The sequence below is a fragment of the Betta splendens genome, chromosome 9 (genome assembly GCF_900634795.4).
Source record: "Betta splendens chromosome 9, fBetSpl5.4, whole genome shotgun sequence".
Lineage (NCBI taxonomy): Eukaryota > Metazoa > Chordata > Actinopteri > Anabantiformes > Osphronemidae > Betta > Betta splendens.
Window position 1 is genome coordinate 25,802,870 of NC_040889.2, and position 8,769 is coordinate 25,811,638.

Sequence of the window (8,769 nt, forward strand, 5' to 3'; positions counted from 1 at the left end):
TTATTATTTGTGGTTTCACTGTGTGACATCAACTAAACACTGTCCATGACAACCAGCAGCAAGCAAAAAAAACCTCTGCCACTCTCAACCGCCATTACCACCGTTGCCACGGAGACCCATTCAGATGCCCGGTGGTGACCTGTGACCTTAGGGGAGGCTGGTGAATGTAGCTAAAAGGGGCTGCTGGGCCGGGGCATCTGGGGTATCATCTGGCGCCTCACAAAGCCCCCTCGCCAGCTGGGGAGGAGGGCAGGAGCGAGAAGGAGCCGGAGGAAGGGGCACAGAGGAGAGGGGAGCGGAGAGAAAGAGCGAGCACCCTTTTCTTCTTGCCCTCTTCAGAGAGAGTGGCCATTGACACTGCGCATCTCATTAAAATCTGAGCGCCCCCCCCCCTCCTGCTCCGCTCTCCGCTCTCTGGAGCTCAGGGCCCAGGCAGCTGCCTGTCCCGCTCTCCCCATTCAAGCTCAAGTGCAGTCCACTGCAGGACAGAGGGGGGGGGCAGGTTGGGGGATGATGGGGGGGGGGGGGGGTGCATGAGGCCTTGGACATATGCCACCACCACTGGGAATGGAGAGGCTGTGAGGATAAAGACTCCCCTCTGCAGCTGTGTCTTCAATCGTCTTCTTTTCCCTTCCTACGAACACGTCCGATTCAAATGGTGATGACCGTTTTCCCCATCTTGAATCCCACTGATTCCGCAGACGCGAACGGCTGAACGCTTGAAGGAGTCATGAGTCATGCGACGTCACCGCGGCGCCAGACTGAGCTGAGGGGTAAAACATGCAAACAGCTGCTGGGTGGCAGCACGCGTAATCACAGGCCGCGAACAATGACGCGCGCGCCGGCTCCCAGAGCCCCTCACGTCCACACATCCCCAGAGGACGTGGAGGGTGCACGGGGGCTTCCTGAGGGGTCACGGTCACGGGTGTGTGTGTGTTGGTGTTTGTGTGAAGCCAGGAGAGCACAGCAGGGCTGCTGTCAAAACAGAAAATCTGCCATGGGGTGCAGAAGGTGGGGGGGGGGGTGACTAATATGAGGGGCGGGGCTTAAAACGTTGGTTTGAGATGCTGATGAGATGGTGACTGCAGCCGCCGGGATCAACATGTTTCTCTGTGTCAGTTAGAAGTTGCACACAGTTAGAAATATAAGACACGAGTGATCCGTCTGGAGAAACCGCCTCGCTGCTGTTTTCCCATCACCTAATGAGGATTCCTACATTTTTCAGAGGTGCGGCCACAGAGTCCTTGCCCCCACTTCCACTCTGCCTCTGCCTCTGTCATCTCCACTGATGAATGGGGCTTTGCGTGTGGATTTTAATTACTGCTCCGTCGAGGTGGGAATTGGCCATGCATTAAATTGGAATGAGACACATTTTTTCCCCTCAGCACCGGAGCAAAGAGAATGGAGCAGCAGCTCGCTACTGTATATTAATTGGACCAGTCGGCGGCATAAAGTTCTACACATGCAAACGGTTCTAAGAGAAAAGGTTCTGAGGGGAATATTTGGTGTTTTACTCCCCAGTGAGATGCATTTTCCTGCTCACACACAAAGGATGAGGCTTCCAGTGCACGGGGCAGCGGTGACAGAGTACTGCAGGGCTCCAGCGCAGGCATATGCAATTATAGCGTAGCTCTGTGTGTCAATTACCTCTGATTAAAAAGGACATTACATAGGTCAAATTCCACTTTGCAGTCTGCCCGTGCAGCTCAGCAGCGCCAAGGAAAACTGAGCTTTTAATCCGTTCACACACAGAAGACGACCCTTGCAGATGTGGTGGCCAGCGGCGGCAAGGAAACAGGCACGAGACCGTGTTTTAGGAACAGGAAGTGCAGAGAAAAATCGAGAATCTCACTTTTCCTGTATTTTTAGCATCTCTATTGGGAATCTGTACTACAACGACAACAGGACTTCTTATTATATCAGGTGATGAATAAGGTTCCATCCAGTGGAAAAAAGACTTTAATGTGTAGATGTTGATAGATGTTTCCTGTTATGAAGGCACAATGGATTATGGGAAAGCGAAGACTAGTTGTTTCCTCCATCTCTAGGTTTGTGTAAATCTCTCTGCTACATTAAAAGAATTGATTGTAGATGATTGCAGATACGACGTTGAAGGGAGAGGAATTAATTAGTGGGAATACGTTTCCCCTCTTTGTAACTTCTGTCTCAGACTCTGGAGGGAGATGATTTAATGATGCACGTTTAGCTTCACATCAAGGCTCTGAAGACTGATGACTGAAGCCCAATGCTGTCAATCATTCACCGCCTGTTGATGAGAGACGGCCGGAAGCGTCTTCCCGTCAGGCGTCTTGACTGCGACCAGATCGGAGCTGTTTTGACGTCGCTCCTGCAGCGTTTTCAGCTGAACCGTTGTGGGGCGAACGCACGGTCATGTGGTTGGATCGGGGGTCGCGGGGGTCAAAGCAAGGTCATCTGCGCTCAGCTGACGGGTTGAGTCACTCAGTGATAACAGAGCAGACGGGCAAAGGACGGGGAGACAGCGACCTGGCAAACAGCACGTGACCCTGATCTGTGTCTGCGTGGACTGTTTGTCGGCCCTATTTTCTGTCTGAGGCCTCTTTCATGTGCGTCGACGCTGAGTGCTTCAGAGACCTTGATATGAATTATTAATTTGCTGTTGTTGTTGTTGTTGTTGTTCTAGGGATCTGACGCATTGTAAGCGTTGACCTGGTGCGACGACCTGAACGTAATTACAAATGATGCCCTAAATCATAAATAAACCGCAGCGCTTCACTTCCACTACTTGTTTGCTTATTGGGCTGATTTTACCTAAATCGCTACCCAAACATTTATAATCTGGTGACTGTGTTTTATCATAACTGCGATTTGGAGCCGTGGCCACTTTTAAACTTCATTTAATCTTGTTAAAGTTATTTGCTCCATCAGACGTCTTATCCCATCAGACAAACTCTAATCCTCAGATTATGAACGCTCTAGGATGTTTATTCTTTCCTCAGTTCCACTGTTCCCTCCCTTTTCCCTTCTCTCCTCAGCTATTCCCTCCCTCCCGCTGTCCCACTCCTCCGTTAATGGAGTCCTGGCCGAGGGCCAGGGGAAGCCTGGCTTTGTAGGTTTTCCCTCTTTGGCAGAGCTCCCAGCGTGTTTGCATGTGTGTGTGCTACGGAGCGCTCTCAGTCCCGGCCGCTCAGCACCTCGGAGTGTGTCCATGTTTACACGAGGGAGGTCAGGGAGCAGGCAGCTCTGCCTCTCACTACACGCACGCACGCACACAGACACACACGCACGCACGCACACAGACACACATGCACGCACACAGACACACACGCACGCACGCACACGGACACACATGCACGCACACAGACACACACGCACGCACGCACACAGACACACATGCACGCACACAGACACATACGCACGCACGCACACAGACACGCACACAGACACACGCACGCACACAGACACACACGCACACATACACACGCACGCACACAGACACACACACGCACGCACACAGACACACACACGCACGCACACAGACACACACACCCCACAGACACACACGCACCACGCACCAGACACACGCGCCACTCACGCAGACAGCACACAGACACACATGCACGCACACAGACACACACGCACGCACGCACACAGACACACGCACGCACACAGACACACACGCACACACGCACACAGACACACGCACGCACACAGACACACACGCACACACGCACGCACACAGACACGCACACTGCAACACTGTGTGTGCAACAGGAAGAGGCTTGTTTTGATCCTAACTATCAGTCACAGTTACACAGCCAAACGCAGCCGCGCCGCAGCTCTCTGCGAACAAGGACGGTGTATGACGTGTCCTGTGAACTGAGGAGCACGGGTTCTGGTTCACGACGCCGGTTCCTGCTGGAGCCAGTGGAGTGCAGTGCTGTGCCGATCACACCATCGGCACTGAACGTAATCAGTTTCAGTTTTACCATGAGCACATACTGTTTATTTAATAACACCGTGTTGTGTAACACCATTTGTTTGCATGTCAATCACCAGTGCATTTAGCAGGTCAACGCCTCATCTGAAAATTAGCGTTGGCTCATGTTGAACCTCTAATCTGGATGCAATAAAACTCCTAAACATAATAACTGTTTATGAAAGAGGATACAAAGCTGGAGATGAGCCCAGTAACATTCTGATGCTGGTTTCAAGTCCCAGCTGCCTGGAACACAGGTTCACATGCAGGTGTACTGGTGTAGCATGTGTAGCCTGTGTAGCATGTGTAGCCTGTATAGCATGTATAGCATGTGTAGCATGTGTAACATGTGTAACATGTGTAGCCTGTGTAGCATGTGTAGCATGTGTAGCCTGTATAGCATGTATAGCATGTGTAGCATGTGTAACATGTCTAACATGTGTTTTATGTGTAACCTGTGTAGCATGTGTAGCCTGTGTAACATATGTAGCATGTGTAGCCTATTTAGCCTGTGTAGCATGGTAGCATGTGTAGCATATGTAGCCTGTGTAGCCTGTGTAACATATATAGCATGTGTTTTATGAGTAGCCTGTGTAGCATGTGTAGCACGTGTAGCATTTGTAGCATGTGTAGCATGTGTAACATGTAGGAATGCTGCTCATCCCTGTGCGTCTCACATTCGTCTGCTCGCTCTAATCTGTTATTTTGCTTCTCCTTCTCTAATAACTACCCTTTGCGTCTCTCCCCGGGGGCCCGAAGGCCATTCCCCGTGTATTTGCATGTTGTGAGTGGGCGTGTGAGCGGTTCAACCGACTGTTTGGATCTCAAATAGCCCTGAGATACGCTCGCCGTCACAGGGCGGCAAACAGAGAGAGAAGCGCTACAAGCGGCCGGACTGCGAGGAGCTGCCGCAGGGTTCCAAACACCATTACCATGTTACACGTCAGAGACTCAACGGTCCGGTCCCTCAGTACCAGCCGGGCCTCACGCGCCGGTTCACTCCACATACAGACACACTGAGCGTATTTGTCCTCAGCACCAGTTGCTCTACTCTGCTGGACGCCCGCTTTGTAGACCTCACCTTTGAGTGAGAACATTACGTTCAGCGGGCAGCGAGTGGGCTTTTTATTACGTATAATGTCGTTTCCCATGATGTATTCATAACAAATCACCTTTGATTTAGCGATGAACAGGGTGACGGGACAGCTCCTGCTGTGATGTAAGTATCGTAGGTCGAGAACATGTGACCCACGACGTGAACTCCGCTTCGTCTGCTGTTTTCTCAGACTGCGTGTCTTCTCCTTTTCAACGGAGTAACTGTACAACTATGTTCACCATGTAATAATAAAATCAGACTAACTCTGGACTCTTCATAGTGTGCCTTTGCAGCACGTGGTGATTATGTTTTGATGTGTGGTCTCTTCTGTGGTAAATAAAGGGCATAAACGGTATTGATTAATGATGCTGTTTCTCTCGTCGTTCATATCTTGTCATGTGTCTCCAGTCTTGTATGTTATATGTTGTACATACTAAATAGCCTTCATCATCGTCATACAATCTATCTGCTGCCTCTGAATGGCTCTAAATCACTTTATCCATCTTCTACTCTGGTGGCATTTAGCGCTGAGAGTGGCCGACTCATCTGTAATCTGCTTACACCAACTGGGTCATTTGCCTCTAATGAGATCAAGGAAGAGTGATCGAGCGCTTCGAGTTCGAGATCACAACAGAAGCTCTTCAAATTTCAATACATACAAACCCATGGGCCGTGTCCACTGGCTCTGACGAGTGGTCGGACATTTGTTAAAGATGTGATAAAATGCAACCAGGCATGAACTGTGGGCAGATGTTGAGCAGAAAGTTGCGTTCCTCCGCGTTTCCTTCCGTTTTCCCAAGGACTGCGGTGTTCAGCTTAGCGCCGCTGTAACTCTCCAAGCGGATCAGGGCCCGGCCTGCTGCATGCTTGCAGGGGATTGGGTGCTTTCCAGCGATACAGCAAAACAGAGCGCGCTATTCACAGCTACAGGCTTACTGCTGATTTCTTCATCCTGCAGAATTCATGAGCGCACACAATCCGCAGCTCCTTCCACAGATGTGTTGTTAGTACTGTACAATGCAAACAAGGACGCTCACATGCCTGTTTACAGCCTCGGCCGCGGTGCATGCAGGCAAGAAAGGGAAACATGCACTGAACATTCAAACCAGAACACCCAGTTGGTGCAGTAAAGGCGGGTCCTGCCATCACCAAGCTACTAGTACTGTTTGTACTTGATTACTGCAAGTACATACAAAGAGGACACAAAGGGAAGCAGCACTTCATTATTTCTTTATTGTAGAATCCTGCATTTCTTTAACACCTGTTTGTGAATCAAATACTGAGAGTCGGGATAATCATTCTTCTGACTGAGGATCCTTGGTGGTAGCTACGTCTGAATTAATTTGAACTATGTGGGACACTGGCTCCGTTTTTTTAATGTGATCCGTCTCCATCTGCTCTGCCGAGGAAACCGGCAAACTCGCCGGGGTCGTCCGCGTTTCCCTCCATTAGTCTCAGCGCTGTCGCTGCCAGAGATACGACTGGAGTCCGCTGTCGAACACTTCACATATATTCTGAACTATTGCCCATTTATTGACTGCAAACGCTCACTTTACGCACACAAACTGTGCTGGTGCTGTAGTGGAGAAAGCTCTATCTGCATGTCCACACAGAGCGGGTCTGACCCAGTCTGAGGCTCCGGGTCCCAGAGGCCCAGTGGTTGAGAATAGCTAGGTGATCTATATTCATTGGCCAGCTTCGGAGAGGCCTGCTGTCACGGCCTCCCCACCCCCCCAACGGCAGATCAGACCAGGGACCTGCGTCTGTGTGTGTGTGTGCGAGCTCCGCATGGCACTAATGCAGTGTGACAGAGATGAATGGAGCTGGACCACACGGTTTTCAGCAATGAGGGGTCCAGAGAGCAGCGAGTGGAGGGAGTCATCTGCATAAAAAGGCAGGAAGAGAACAAGTAGGTGAGGAGGGGAGACAGAGGGGGGAGAGAGGAGCAGGTACCAGCAGGGAGGACTGGGTGGAGGGATGCAGGCGCTGGGTGAGGCTGGAGGGGAGCGCAGGGGGTACGAGCCACTTGTCACTGGCAGCAGGAGGATGGATAGTGATGAGCAGAGGGAGGAAAACCAGGGGAAGGCTGAGGTGGAAGAGAGGCCTGAGAAATGGGCCCCGGTCCCATTAATGTTAATCAAACAGCCCTGACAGATCCTAATGAAGGTTTAAGGAATAATTCATGGAGCCTCCTGATGCTTCCAGTGGCCACGCTGGAGTTGAATCAGTGGAGAGTGCTCGTCTTTAGTGTCAACAAATTGTTTTCCTCAATTTATTTCCCCCGCATACACGCGGGTGCGTCTGAGTAATTAGCGGTCGGCGGTACGACGGTACGACGGCGAGCGCTTTGCTGTGCAAACGCTGAGTTCCCCGTCCCGACCCCTCACACGGCAGCGCCGGGTTTTGCACCATATGCACCATGCTGGTTCTTATTATGGACCTGAGGCACTCTCTCCTTCCTCCTCCCCGTGCTGCGATTAACAGCACTCTCCTGTCAGACTAATGAACATGCCAGAAAGCAGAGGAGAAAGGAGATAGGAGTGGGAGTGGAGGTGGGGAGGGAGGGGGGGGTCTGAGAGATTGAAAGCGATGAATGGGAAATCAGGTGGGAAGAGCTCTGTGCTACAGTAGAGTCACTTACTATGTTTAAGACTGATATGTTTGTTTTTCTCTGCTTCACCATGTTTGTCCTTGATGATAACTGTTGATTGGAGCATCTGATAAAATACATGAATAAATGGATCTGCCTTTCCCTGCACACACTCAGGTGTCCAGATGATTGCAATCATACCTCCTGGTGCATCGCCGGGCGTTAACGACGTCCTCCCCTCGTCTTCGCTCGGTGCAGTGAATCACTGGCCTGAGGTTGGTGGTAACAACCCTTCTGCAATCCTTGAACCCCATTTGTTCCTGAAGTGTTGAGTTGTCAGTTGCTTGGACCAGTGATTACAGCTGTTTGAATAACAAACTGGAGCAGATGATGGGTTGAGAGCATGTGACCTTCATATGGACCTTTGAGGAGCTGCAGGTTTTCTTTTTAACACAATCAATATATCTTTGCTCCTCTCACAACATTCTAATTCATTTTAGGCCGTGCACGCTGTCATTTGCACTACTTTGACGCCACACATTAGTTAATAAGGCTTTTTGCATCTTCCTGTGTGAGCAGAGACCGGTGTGGTGATGCTTAGCCCACATCCCTCAGACTGGGATGTGAGGTGACAGCAGAGTCCATGCTGTTGGTATGAGGAGCGGCTTAGGCCCATAGGCTGATTACCTATTACCACAGTAGTGCTGAGTATGCTGAAGCACACAGGCTCAAGGTGGGCTGGGTCACTATGATTAAGGAAAGGGGAGGGTGGGAAGTGCAGGAGGCGACAGGGCCGCTGAGACCCCACCACAACAGAGAACTGCTGAGGTGGACTGAGTAAAGCCATTAGAGACCAAATCATCTGCCTGCACACCCTTAGAGGAGAACTCATTAGGAAGAGTCCACCTTCAGAGGAAAAGCGTCAGGAAGCGTTATGCAAGGGCAACATTTGAATCAATGTCTAGAAGATCCAATGCTGCTGTTAAAGTCAGTCAGTCAGTAACAAATAGAGACTGGGCCCCGTTTGAAACCAATACTGAGCTGTTTAGGGTCACCGAGTCTAATCTTGAGGGAAGTGGTTCAACACGGAACACTCCAGAAACGCTGAGTTTACTTGTAATCTGC

General features: G+C 50.6%; 1 long non-coding RNA gene across 1 annotated transcript; it reads right to left on the reverse strand.

The window, feature by feature from the left end:
- Window positions 1-6,165: 6,165 nt before the first annotated feature.
- On the reverse strand, window positions 6,166-8,769 carry LOC129604615 (uncharacterized). Its single transcript, XR_008695648.1, has 3 exons — window positions 7,846-8,769; window positions 7,696-7,771; window positions 6,166-6,936 (listed from the first exon to the last, which is right to left on the reverse strand). It is a non-coding gene; the product is annotated as an uncharacterized LOC129604615 (long non-coding RNA).